We start from the raw sequence: 14,400 nt of genomic DNA, 5'->3' as shown, positions 1-14,400 counted from the left end.
TTTAGACTATCTGTGTACAAAATTTTATTACTATCGGTTCAGTAGTTTTGGCGTGAAAGCGAGACAGACAGACAGAGATACTTTCGCATTTATAATATTAGTATAGATTAGGTATGATTAGTTCTGTTACAATAATGAAGTAAAAAATAAAACGCCATCTGTTTTCATATATTAGAATTAAAATGTTGATTGCATTGATAATATATTTTCTTGATGGAATATGGGCCAACACGGTACACTCGAACTCCTTTATTTTAGAGCGCCTTCTGTTGTCAACTTGTCACATAATATATTAGAAATGCAGTAGGAGTTCTATAAGATAAGATAGATTGATTATTATTATACCAAGTGATAATATTATTAAACATAATATACTAACGTATTAAAAATTATAAACAAAAACATAATAACTAATAAGTATGATTAGTTCTATGTTACAATGGAGTAAAAAATAAAACGCCATCTGTTGAATAGTATTAGAACTAATATGTTCATTGCATCGATATATTTCTGGATTTTTTATATTTATTTTTATATTTAAGATTTTTGAAATATTATTTTAATACACATCCAAGACCCAGGAACATTGAAAACTTTTTGTTCCGCCTGCGGGACTCGAACCCAGGACCCCCGGGATGAGCGCTGGCCACGCGCAATGCGAATTAATTTTCATCGATATTTTCATGGAAATAAGATATTTTCCCACATCAAAATGTAGCCTTTTTTAGACTCTAGAATAACTGTGTACTAAATTTCATTGCAATCGGCTCAGTAGTTTTGGTGTGAAAGCGAGACAGACAGACAGACAGAGATACTTTCGCATTTATAATATTAGTATGGATTACTAAAGCATTGCAACAAAGCAACAAATTCAGTTCACCCAGTTCACAAAATCTTACGCAATTATTATGATAGTAGTAAAACAAACACAGTTGTCAGTATGTACACATAATATACTAGATTATGTATTATACTTTTTTGCAGGCAACTTTGTCACAGGTAGCACAAAGGATCGCTTTGATCCCCGCGAAAAGACAGATAGCATACTTGAAATAAAAAAATAAAAGACGTAAAAGAATTTTGGCGCAACGGAGTTGCGGGCGTCATTTTGTGTTTTGTATAATGGACAATGGTCATCAATGGAAACCAAACAACATGCTTTATGACATGTATGATATACCTAAACTTTATCAAAATGTTTGTTTTGCTGACATTACTGTATGAGTTAATACTAGGTGTGTTGTTTGTTCGGCTTTATAATCACGTTAAATTATTTGCTAAATTTTCTCTTAGCTCCACACATTATATTGTGGATTGACATTTTTGGCATGCAGGTAGATGTAGTTTTTACGAGAGGCCATCGTGGCTGCATTGGCATTTTGCAGTAAGAGCTGAAACAACTCTTAAATCTTCGACAGTCAAAGGAGTGGTCTGTCTTTTAGGAAGTTCTACTACCTTCTACAACATACTCAACGACTATGAAGGACTGTCAGTAGCGCTTGTTTGCTTGCATAGAATACAGTTTAAAAGTATTATAAGTTTCGAAGACGTTACATTAAATAATGATTGTTATATCGTACGATAAGGACAAGAAAAATGTGTTTCCATTGAGCTATCGAGCTAGCGATACGTTATCAGGCGATAGCACGACGACACCGATACCACCACAACCGATGTACATTATATGTATAAACTGTAATTAATACCGGTTTAAACTTTAAAGTATGTGATATATTGTCATTCCTAGTATGACTATGATATAAAACTTTGCCAAACAATTAAGAACCATACTATTATGGAGAAGCTAGATGACGCTAGCAACTCCGTCGCGTCGTGCCAAAATTTGTTTATATTAGCGTGGGAACCGTATATTTTCCGGGACAAAAGTATCTTAGATCCGGTCCCGGTGTCAAAGTCCCATACCCAGCTTAAAACATAGAGCTTAGTAATGGTTGAAATATTATTTGTACGGGAGCTGGAATGTTGCCAAAACATGGGTTTGCCAGAATTTGGTTCACACTTATAGTAATATGGCGGATTATGGTGAAATAGGATATTGCGTGTGTGACCATTGGTGGTCTGTGATGGTGGTGTAGCCTGTGAATCTAGTAAAGTTCTAGTGCCTGCTGGATGTACCCTTAAGTTACAACTTACAACCACTTTGTGGTTGTAAGTTTACTTACTACTTAACCACATACAGTTCGCTGTACGACTACGAGAGGCAGTTGCCGAATATTGTTATGAGAGCAGGCCATTTTATTTCCGCCGTATTCCGCCCTATGTACGAAATCTGTCGGTGCCCTATAGACGCCGCTGCCCCCCTAGGCCTATACGGCCTATTCATAAATCCGGGGCTAACGAGAGGTAGCCCTATAATTATTATTGTTAGGATAGCTTCTGTTGCGAAGTTAAAATGAACGAATTTGGCACAAATGAAGTTTTTTTTTTATGAAATAAGAGGGCAAACGAGCAAACGGGTCACCTGATGGAAAGCAACTTCCGTCGCCCATGGACACTCGCAGCATCAATAGAGCTACAAGTGCGTTGCCGGCCTTTTAAGAGGGAATAGGGTAATAGGGGACGGTAGGGAAGGGAATAGGGGATGGTAGGGAAGGGAATAGGGGATGGTAGGGAAGGGAATAGGGTAGGGGATTGGGCGAAACACAGCGCAAGCGCTGTTTCGCGCCGGTTTTCTGTGAGAACGTGGTATTTCTCCGGTCGAGCCGGCCCATTCGTGCCGAAGCATGGCCACGTATTGAGAAGTTGTGGATTTACTTGCTAAACATCGCAAAATCAATAAACACTGCAACCTTTCCTTGCACAAGACGCGTTTTATGCGTTAATAATACATATAAGAAATTAAAGGTTTTTACGTTTGCATGAATTTGGCGACGCGAAAATCCGCCACGCTGCTATAGGAAGCCACAAAACTCCCACTGATGACTGATGAGGCACCCGGTGCTCATTAATGGAATTAGAAACGCAGCTCACTCGTTATGGAATACTTATTAGTTATTACAAGAGACTTCTAGTTTAATGTTGGTGATCATTTACGAATTTTGGTGATCATTTATTATTTTTGGTTTTACAATGATTTTTTGGAGTCATTTTGCATAAATAGGAAGTTGAGATGTTAAATCTTTGGTTACCATTTTACATTAAAATGGTTGTTTGTATTTTGGTGATCGTGTACTATTTTTGTCTGTGAAATGTTAAAATTTCTGGTGATCAGTTAATTATAAGCCGTTTAAAAAAAAAAGTAATAGCCCGACTACGTCTAATATATAATATTCTGTGACTACGTGGAAAAAGTACTCATTCCCTTATCATGCGTGTGCATCGAGCTTAAGTCTCGATCCATACAATATAGAGCTTTTTTAAAACTCGATTCTATTTTAAATACCCATTAAATTCGGCACTAAAACGTGTAGATGTAATCAGTTTAATAGTGGGGTATATTTTATGTAGCATATTACTCTGTAATCATTATCTATTTATAACCGGGAGGCTAGAGCCGCTGGAGGCGATATCGCTCTAAGCCGGTGCTCATAAAATTGGCGATCGTCGACTTGTAGCGAGTTAGAATGTACTAAAGTCTAAATGTGAGGACTGAGGATACGGCGGACCCGGTTCGATTAACCTCGTCGCGTATCGCAAGCGAAGCTACGGCGAGGTGGCAGACTTAAACTGCCTAATATTAGCACAACATTTTCTAAGTCTGGGGCCTGGGCCCAAGTATTGATCTTAATTCAGATTCGGAAAATTTCTTGCTTGATCCTCCGTGAAAATCAGAAGAATCTTCTTCAATGGTAACCCAAAACAGGGATAATAAATAATAGAAATTTTGATGATGAACGGCAGATCCAATCTGCACTTTCTGCAACCTCATAGCGTGGATTATCCCTGCCCACAGTGGCGAAAATACCGAAAAACATGGCAAAAACTAAAAATCTAAAAGTAATCCGAAACCAGTTTCTCTTTTTTTGTGCGACTCAAGACAATAGACCGGGCTATCTATCTGCGTTGGAGTCGACCAACATCCCTACCCCTAGCTTGTTAAAACTCGATCCAAAGTTTGACTAGTCGAAGGGCGGATGCGTTTTGTGTTTTTTCAACTTGAAGTAAAATTATTTTTTTGTGGTATTTTCCTACAAATCCTGTTAATATCTGCTGTGGATTCCATTCCTGGAGGTAAGATATATAATTAAGTTTGCCTAGAAAGTATGATTTATGACACCTATTTTTTTTAGGGTTGCAAAATATGTCGTAGTGTCTAATTTACTATTAAATATTACGTTCATTGTATAAAAGTATGATTTCTTGCCATATCCATCATTGAAAATGGTCATAATAAAAGCGTTATAATACATCTATTCGCTAAACCAAGGTAATTTTTAATGCGACCAAACGATACACTAAAACAAAATAATCTATATAATATTATAAAGCGGAAGAGTTTGTTAGTTAGTTAGTTAGTTTGTTTGTTTGTTTGTTTGTTTGTTTGTTTGAACGTACAAATCTCAGAAACTATTGGTCCGATTTGAAATGTTTTTTCAAAGTTAGATAGTCCATTTATCGAGGAAGGCATTAGGCTATATTTTATCACGCTAAGACTAATAGGAGCAAAGAAATAGAGGAAAATGTGGAAAAAACAGGGGGAAATTATTTGAAAGGGCTTATTTGAACGCGCTAATCTCAGGAACTACTGGTCCGATTTCAAAAATTCTTTCAGTGTTAGATAGCCCAGTTATTGAGAAAGGCTATGGGCTATATTTTATCACGCTAAAACTAATAGGAGCGAAGAAATAGAGGAAAATGTGGGGAAAACGGGAAAAATTATTTGAATGGACTTATTTAAACGCGCTAATCTCAGGAACTACTGGTCCGATTTGAAAAATTCTTTCAGTTTTAGATAGCCCAGTTATAGAAAAAGGTTATAGGCCATATTTAAATTTTTTTTTTGTTAAGATAAGACGTGCAAATTTAAAATTTTTGACAAAAGCGTGGCTTTCGATCATTAACATAACAGAAAATAGCCATGGCCTAAAATATGTTGTCATTTAGATTACTGAAATACTTAATTCATCACGTTTTTTTAAATATTATTTGAATAATCGATTGCCTTGCCCAGAAAACTGATCACGTTGAGCTATAAACTATTTATTCTTATTAGTTTAAACATTCTCATAACAAATTAATAGAATTTAGGTTTTTGCCATGTTTTTCGGTATTTTCGCCACTGTGCTGCCCCATCAGTGGTGGGGACGCCGGATAACCGGTGGGACGGGCTGTCTGCAGCCCGGGGCGGTTGTGTTTACGCAAGTGGCAACAGTAATGAGTCGCCCACTCGCCCCGCGTCCGCCGAAACTCGAGAGCTCACTCTCACGGGCACAGCGAGGCTTTTGTTCTGACACGAGTGCATGTGATGGTATTACGACATAACAACAGCCGGGGTGGGGATAGCGCTTGTTCTGGCTCTAAAATTCTCATATTAGAAGTGCATCATCGTTACTGTGACTTCGAGGCTGAACTACTAAGCTTCATTGTTATGTCACAGCGCAGATTGTCGACTGCCGTAGAACTGTAGACCGATAATCCAGTTATGCGTGTCGTAACCCTGACCATATTCTGAAAGTTGATCTACTCCTTAACTCGTTTTACATAGTGGTTATACACTCGTCTCATGTAATAGTCGAAATTGGTACCAGCGTTCGTGATACGATACGGCGGACAATGTTAAATGGCCGGAGGGTCGTATCCCACGCTCATCCTGAGACGGCAGGAGCCAGAAGGTAGGTCACCGGTTATGTCACTCGCACAAGGCCGCGGAGACGCGCTGTGTGAGTGTGTATGACATCAGCTCATTATCACAAGGTCGAATCGTTTCTCGATCGCGCTGGTCAATTGGCAAACGTGTGGTCTTGGTCTATAGTCCAACGGATACATCGTCCAACTGGAGGTTTTGTGAACCACTCGAACTATTTTAGAAAGGCGCGAAGATTTATTCATAATTATCAATTAAGAGCAGAGCTAGTTTTGTAGTTTCGACTTCTTAAAGACATGACATAAAATTGATATTTGTTCACTCGGATCCTTTAGATAAATACCGCAGCAGTCATCCAGAATGAAACTCCCAATGCTTAATGCCTGCCTCGATACTGTTTTCCGATACAATTAGTCAATTTGCCTCTGTTCGTCCGGCAGCCCCGAGTAACAATGTATTGTAGGATTTATATAGCTCACTCCACCGATTCATTAGCTCGCTCGGACCGACCGTACTCCGTAATGGGTGACGTCAGCGACCCTGCATCAATTTAGTTACTAGAGCGTATCTCCCCTCCCCCGCGCCGGCGGTACGTCCGACTGCACGCGACAATCAGAGCGGGCCTGCGTTATGTATGCGCCTGCATAATGCGCCTCCACGCGACTGTCAGCCGGACAACAACGGGTTCTTGACGCACTCCCGGATACATATTTACTTTGGCATCGCCAGGATCGGAAGCCTGTAGTGTCCGGATCACCGTGGTTGTTGAGGCACCTGCGAGGTTCGAACGCGACCCGGTAATTTATTCCAACCTTGATTGTTGATATTCAATGCGGTTCAACTGGCTCACAATTCGCGAGCTGTTACAGATGATGACATATAAATCCTATTCAAATGCAGCATTGTTGAAACAGGAAATGGTGTTTGATGTCGCCAAATTACCTAATTCGGGGTGCGGAATTACTCCGCAAGGCCGCAAGGTCGTGCCGGTCTAGGCCGGGTTATGCCGGACCGGCACGCACGGGAAATAATGCTTATTCTATTTTAGACTTGATGTGGTTACATAGTTATAAAATGATGCATTGTTTTATACGCCGCTAATAAACCAAATATTATACTTTATCCATCGTGGTACTCCTAACTAAATAAAGCCTACTTACCGGAAATTAGTCATATTTGCCAGAATTAATGGTCTATCATTAATTATTATCACGTGATATCCGTCCCCCTACCTGAGTAATATTTGGATAGGTCAGAAAATAATGGCTTACCTAACGGGGACAAAGCCGTTTTCGAGAAATGTTTTGGGCGAACCGGTAATGCCTAAATGTAGATTCGGCATTCAGAAAATATTTCATACAAAATATTTTCTGAACGCCGCATAGAGCTTCATAACTTCTATCACTATGAGTAAGTGTAGTTTCCAAAGGTTTGCAAAATTAAAAAGTGGAGTGTGTGGTGCGGGGTCGTCGGCCGACGCCCATTGTTCAGACTATCGCCGGGTTATCGGCTCGACGGCCGATTTGCTAATCTAATTAGGTACTAAGTTACTAACTTCGTTCTGGCCCGCTTAAAATGTACCGCAATTGGCGACAAATTGGCCCCGATAGTGTGGGGAGTCGTGACTGTTAAGTCAGTGAAAATTGTAGATCAGCGGAAACAGGGGGCTTGGGAAAGTCGGAAATTGTTAGGGTGATGGTGTTAGGGGAAGTTATGTGTAGTTTGCCGTGATACTGATTCCTAATGTTTCCGTTTTCGGCTATAAAATTAATAGGTTATTTTGTAAGAGCTCCGGCCTGACCGAGCATATTACAATTTTAGACCCCGCTCGGTCGGTAGATCTTCCACGGCACAAGCCACCACGTATATCCCACATTGGTGACCCTCGACAGAACACGCCTCCTTCATCATCGTCACTCCCCGCTCCTCCGCATCGCGCCAGCCAGCAACGTCTCATCGGGTACCTCGTCCACTAGCCGCAATGTACCGCGGCCGGGCGACTCCTCATCGGCATAATCGGGCTTTATCACTACACCGACCGGTCATCAAGTAGAGCACACCTCTCGTGGTCAGCACGTAGCATCGGCCGCCGTACGGCAGCTATCCGACTCACTGGATCCCGTGCAGCAACATCCCAGTTCCGACTCACTGGAACTCCCTTGCACTGGCGACTCAAGCGACAAGACTTCAAGTTTCGACCTCCGGTCGCCGCTATGGGCAAATTAAAGTGTATGCTTGAACCAATATTATTATAAAACCAGTACTTTTGGAAGCTTAAAATATTACTCTCCTCTGTTGGCAAAATAGTAATCCCTTTTTTTACAGAGGTATTTTTGATTGATTATTCTGTGTTATAGAAGTTGACCAATCGTATTATGCTATGGGTAATTCGAAGACAAAAACATGTTTTTGTCTTCGAATAACCCATAGCATCTTGATATAGTATAAGCTAAGAAATTAAAGTTCATTGTTAGTATTCATCATGATGAATACTAACAATGAACTTTAATTTCTTAGCTTTAGTCATTGCTGAGAAAAATCGATATCGCTACAGCCAAATTATCAAGGCGTCGCCTTAAAGGTAGACATTATAATTTACGAATGACCTATACAGTACAATAATTAAGTATAGTATGCAATAGTTGCGAATGCAATTTACATAGAGATGTGCTCTCCGAGTGTGTACGTTAGTCATATCCTGTATTTAGCATTAATATCCAACTTTATAAAAAGACGTGACTAACATACACCAAGGTCGGAAATTTGGATTTCTGAATATTAAAAATTTAAATCCTTTGATTATAAAATGATATCAAATCTTGGATTTGAACTCTACATAATGGAGTCAAAATGTTATTTGTAATTCAGACGTACTTTGGCTGTGCTCGTAAAATTCTGTTGTATTATTAATTTCTACAACATGTTCAAGCACCTAGTGCCATGAAATCTTATTAGGTGCCAATAGTATTCTCCATAAACTTTTAAATATTTAATTTGCCCCAAATTCTTGTAGCGGGACTACCTTAGATCTTTTAAGCGAAGAAGTTAAAATAGTACAGTCAAAATAAATGGTACTTTTTTTTTATTGAAATAAGGGGGCAAACGAGCAAACGGGTCACCTGATGGAAAGCAACTTCCGTCGCCCATTGACACTCGCAGCATCAGTAGAGCTACAAGTGCGTTGCCGACCTTTTAAGAGGGAATAGGGTAATAGGGGAGGGTAGGGAAGGGAATAGGGGATGGTAGGGAAGGGAATAGGGTAGGGGATTGGGCCTCCGGTAAACTCACTCACTCGGCGAAACACAGCGCAAGCGCTGTTTCACGCCGGTTTTCTGTGAGAACGTGGTATTTCTCTGGTCGAGCCGGCCCATTCGTGCCGAAGCATGGCTCTCCCACGTACTTTCGTTTTTCATGATACCAGAGATAAGAGCTTATCTCCCCAAGGTCAAATGTTATCGCGTGAGATGCACCCCTTATCTCTACACCGAAAAACAGTTAGGAATATGTGGGACATACTATAGTCGTATTCTACGTCGTATTATAATTAAGTTTCCATTAAAAACCTGTTAAAAATAATAAATTTATATAAATTAAGGAGTCAAAAACCAAAATGTTGATAAGCTGCTTTCAAACCAAAACTTGAATGCTAGGATGCCACGGACAGACACATACAATACACATACAGAAAGACAGACAGACATGTCAAACTTTTAATGACACTCATATATTCTATCGTCGGCGCTCACAAATATTATGTCTTTACCATATTGTGTCCTTTAGGATGTGTCTCTAAGTGCAAACTTAAATATTTGTAAGTCAACAACCAAAATTGAAACCCAAATATATTATGGCCGTCGAAACGGGATTTTTTGTCTCCGTCCCTCTAACGAGGCAGTCTCGCTCGCGCATCCTAAAAGGCTAACGTTTAAAGGATTCCGTGGGACCGGTTAGGTGGGCTAAGAGATAAAAAACTTAGACGTTTAGTATTTAAGGCCTGCATATACTTGTTACAACTTACATTAGACATTACATGTGTTTGAGAAGAAGGGAAATTTAAAATAAAAAAGTCCAGACAGCAAAGAAGCAAAGATAAATGTTAAATGTTTTAAAATGATAACTATGTATGTTGAGTTCTTTGGCTACCGTTGCTTCTTAGCACTCAGTTCCATTGAATTGCACAGGTCCCCTTATTCTCTTGGTGCTAGTTTATTCCAGCAGCTTTGGTCCAGTCCGAATTCTATCAAACATGAAAATAGTATTATAATTATATGTTAGACGGCAGATTTTTGGAGCTTGTTGGACCAGTGAACTTTTATTGAAGTTGTCAAGAAGAATCAGGGTCTATATAATCTTTACCTTTACAATGTGCGGCTTTTATGTTGGACGCCTAGCGTTTTGCTTAATTAGAGGCCAATAAAAATCCTGAAACTACCGTTAGAGACGAAAGCCGTTATTGGGCATTTTCAAAAAAACGTGTACCCTTGCAAAAATATGTCTATATTTTTTAAGGTCATTTATTTACCTTTATTTGAATGTCATATACAAGGAAAACTATTGAACTAATGGAATAAGTTAAAAAGAACGCTGAAAACGTTATATTATTCTGATATTATTGAAACAAAATCGAATTTTCGACGAAACAGATTCCGTTGTGCGACTAAATGTAAAATATAATTTAATACAAAAAAATACAGCAATAAATGGATTTCTTCGTTTATTTCATCTAGTGAAATGCATATTTAATTGTTTATTAAAAAGAATTTTGATAATTTCAAGGATCAACAAGAGTAGCAATTATTTTTAATCCATAGTGTGACTATGTGACCTACCCACTAGGTTATTTTTCATTTTTTTACATGAGTAAGTAATATTTAACAAATTTAAAGAAGTTTTTATAACACAAAAACCTTTTATTTAAACATTTTTATTGTTGCACTACTTGTAAAAGTAAAAAATTCTTTGATTTCATAGATTTAACTTCATTAATTAGAGGGACGAACATCTCATAATCATAAAGATGTGTTCACATGTCTACGAATTCCTAAGTTATTAATGACATCGGATTATATGCACGATCAAAGTGCCGAAATATCCATGCAAATATGCACGAAAAATGGTCGAAATATGCACAAAATATGCACAATCAAAAGTCACTTAATATTAAAATTTATTATTTTTTGAAGACTTTTCCGGTAGTGACATTAATAAAAGCGCCAATTTTTATAATTTCATAAAATCCAGGATTTTTAATTTCTTGAAATAAAGACTTTTTATTTATTTATTATACGCCAATAATAATTTTCTACCAACATTTTCCGATTGCAATCTTAATGCCCATGGAAGTTAAACTACCGAAATATGCAAAATTGCCAAAATATGCACTATCGCCTAAAAAGTGACATTATAATATGCATTTGCATATGCAAGTATGCAAATGCATATAATCCGATGTCTAGTTATTATAAATCTAAAAATATCAATGACACAAAATGATTTTCAACTTTACTGATAGAAAAGTAGTGAAAATAAAATCAAAATTATTTAAAAAATAAAACTTTTAGGTACTTAAATTTTAAATATTTGTTACTGTTAAGTAAAGGCGACGCCTTGATTGACGCCTGTAGCGATATCGATTTTTCAATGTCTTTGTCTTTGATTTACCCATAGCATAACACGATTGGTCAACTTTTATAACACAGAATAATCAATCAAATAGACCTGTGTAAAAAAAAGGATTCCTATTTTTCCAACAGAGGAGAGTGAGTGGGAGCTTCCAAAAATGTACATGGATTGGTTCAAGCATACACTTTAATTTGCCCATAGCTTATATGAAATGTATTTATGGTTTTGAAATTACGCGACAAAACTATTTTGTCGCTTACGCCCTTTCCATTTTTTGCTGTAACATTGCTTGTTTTCTGTGAGCGGCCGGGCCGGCCTTTCATAGAAAACTAACAATCTAAAACATATCCAAAACGGTTTTTTACTTTAACGCGGCGTCACCTTAACACATAAGTAATAAAAAATATATTTGTACGTTAATCGTACCAGTTTAAAAATCTCCAATTTTCTTAATAAAATCTGTGAATAAAAAAATAATTTATTTAAAATGTGAACTAAGCCTTATGCTTTCCGCCTGTTGTGACTTGTCCGTTCCATTATATGTGACCATACGAAAAGTCACAAGTCGGAAGTCACGTAATATTACTTTCTTTTACTTTTAAAGTGTTTGTAAATAACAGATTATAGTTATCACAATTTCATTTTTTACACTAAATACTAAGCTAATTTTGCAACGTGTCAACAGTAAAAACAGTTGGAGAAAGTATAATAATGCTTACAAAATATGGTCACTTATCTGAACAAATAAACCGTTCCTGAAGAACCATCCAACCTGCGTCCGCGTCTTGTAGCAGATTTTTAACTACTAAATTCAAATTGAAGTTTCTCGATGTACAATGAAATATAGTGCTATCATTTAGTGCCGAAAATATTTTTGTAGTATGTTTATAAAACTAAAAAAAACGGTCACTAAACCGAACATTCCGGTCGGGTTGTTTTTTCATGATTATAATTTTAATTAATTTGTAGTTAAATTATGTTAGATTTTTCAATAATAAGACATTCAATTGATACATTAAGTATTTAGGAATCTAACATATGTTTTTTAAGTAACTTACTTTAAGAAAAAAAATAGTTATTAAAGATTTTGTTACAACTTCTGGGAAGGGGACAGGTGAATTTAATAGGTTTCGGTACTTAAAAACCCTTATAAATCTCATACTAAATAAAATTTTATACAAACGTGAATGTATTTTAATAAAAGAAAACTTGTTTTTGCTCCTACATTAAAATTACAAAATGTTAGTATGTAATTTTTTACAAATAATCTGTAGCAAAGTCAAGGGACAAGGTAAAAACCAGGGGTACACATTTTTTTGAAAATGCCCTATTACATACATGTGCCAAATTACACACAACATGCGCCTTGTGATCGCAGGGGTCATGCGAGCTAGAGTCTACGAACAGTAAGGTATGACTTGTGTCGATCTGGGTAAAAGTTAAGCCTGGGCAGGCCTGGGTGAAATATATTATTTCTCTCGTTCTTGTAATGAAACGGATTTGCGACAATTGCTTAGTAAACAACTTTTAGGCGTATATTTAAATATTGGTGGTATATTACTTTTCAGAATTTCAGTAGCTTGTTTTCCGAAATTTTTTAACCCACCTCCAGAAATGAGGAGGTTTCTCAATTCGACCGTATAAATGTTCTTCTTAATGACAAAAACCCATTTAGAGAATTCATATTTCAAAGTAGCAAATCAAAAAAAGAATTGCTTTTAAATAATATAATATTTATTTTTTATATCTATACTATAATATTATAAAGCGGTAGAGTTTGTTAGTTTGTTTGTTTGTTTGAACGCGCTAATCTCAGGAACTACTGGTCCGATTTGAAAAATTCTTTCAGTGTTAAGAAAGCCCGTTTATCGAGGAAGGCTATAAGCTATATTTATATGAAATTGCTTAATAACAGAAGAACTACTGCAACAATTTTTATATTATTTAAGTTATTTGGCAAACATGTAGGCAAACATGAAGAATAGACCACGTGAAGGGGACATAGGCTATTTTTTGCAGAAAAATGTACGGTTCTGTGAAATTCCTAAATTACGCGGGCGAAGCCGCGCGGAACATCTAGTATATAATATTTTCGTTTGTTGTTTCAGATTGTGTATGAGTGGACCATAAGCGCGGATCGACACACTATCATGTAAGTAGAGTGTATCATGTATGAGCTCGCTGATGTCAATTATTTTTCTTCTCAAACATCTGCATAAACAATTTTGTAATTAAACTCATGGATTATGGTGTCGCGAGAAAATAAGATCTCTTTAATTGGTCTGGTGACATTGAAATGGTCGCGACAATGTGCCGTCGGCTTCGAACCTACACCCTCGTTAGTCAGGTCAAATCGTATCTCCGCGGTATCGACCGGCCCGCGCGGCGCCACAGAGATGCCTAGTGGGGTCCTTCCTCCTTTGTCCTCGCCCCATGTCTTGGGGATAGTAAAACTTTCTGCGTTGCAAATGTCTGAAAAGCACGGCTATAAAGTATTTTTATTGCGAATTATTGCCATTAAGCGTTGGCAACATTTTGTGGGATGTCTCGAAATGTTTTCTTATTGGCTAATCGAAAGAGCATTTCAATGCGATATTGCGATATACTATATATTTATGTATGTGAAATGAAATCGCGCATTACGCATATTTTATCAGCACGTACGTATACACGCTTGGAAATAAATCAGCAAATTTTTTTGTAAAGGCACCAGAGTAACAACTGCATTTGGCACAAACAGCTGTGTGCCCTGTGTCTGTGTGTACTGTGTATGCCTTTTGAAATATTTTACGCTGCTTTCCAGGAGGCGTGAAAATTAACCGTAATTTATGTCCAAAGCACAAAAACCAGACCGTCGAGATGGCTAGATAATTCACAACAAAAGCTACGGAAGCGGCTCGTGGTGTGTTCAGTCATTAAAAAGCTATTGAACACTTCCTGACGTCCGCTGTCGTCGGGAGCGGAGCGTAGAATGATGTCCACCAGTAGCTCTACCATGAGTTGCTATCGAAAAA

The 14,400-nt window shown here is 37.6% G+C and overlaps 1 protein-coding gene across 7 annotated transcripts in view; it reads left to right on the top strand.

Moving 5' to 3' along the window:
• LOC121725729 (protein hu-li tai shao) overlaps positions 1-14,400 on the top strand; it is a 63,019-nt gene that overhangs the window by 6,562 nt on the left and 42,057 nt on the right. For 6 of the 7 annotated variants that reach the window (XM_042112804.1, XM_042112800.1, XM_042112803.1 and 3 more), the window contains exon 2: positions 13,495-13,538. The exons of the other annotated variant lie outside the window; for it this stretch is intronic. The gene's annotated coding sequence lies outside the window, so the exon portion shown is untranslated. The remainder of the gene's footprint in view (positions 1-13,494; positions 13,539-14,400) is intronic. 7 annotated transcript variants of the gene reach the window in all.

This window comes from Aricia agestis, chromosome 3, assembly GCF_905147365.1.
Source record: "Aricia agestis chromosome 3, ilAriAges1.1, whole genome shotgun sequence".
NCBI classification, from domain to species: Eukaryota; Metazoa; Arthropoda; class Insecta; order Lepidoptera; family Lycaenidae; genus Aricia; species Aricia agestis.
This window is presented reverse-complemented; position numbering and strand designations above follow the sequence as displayed.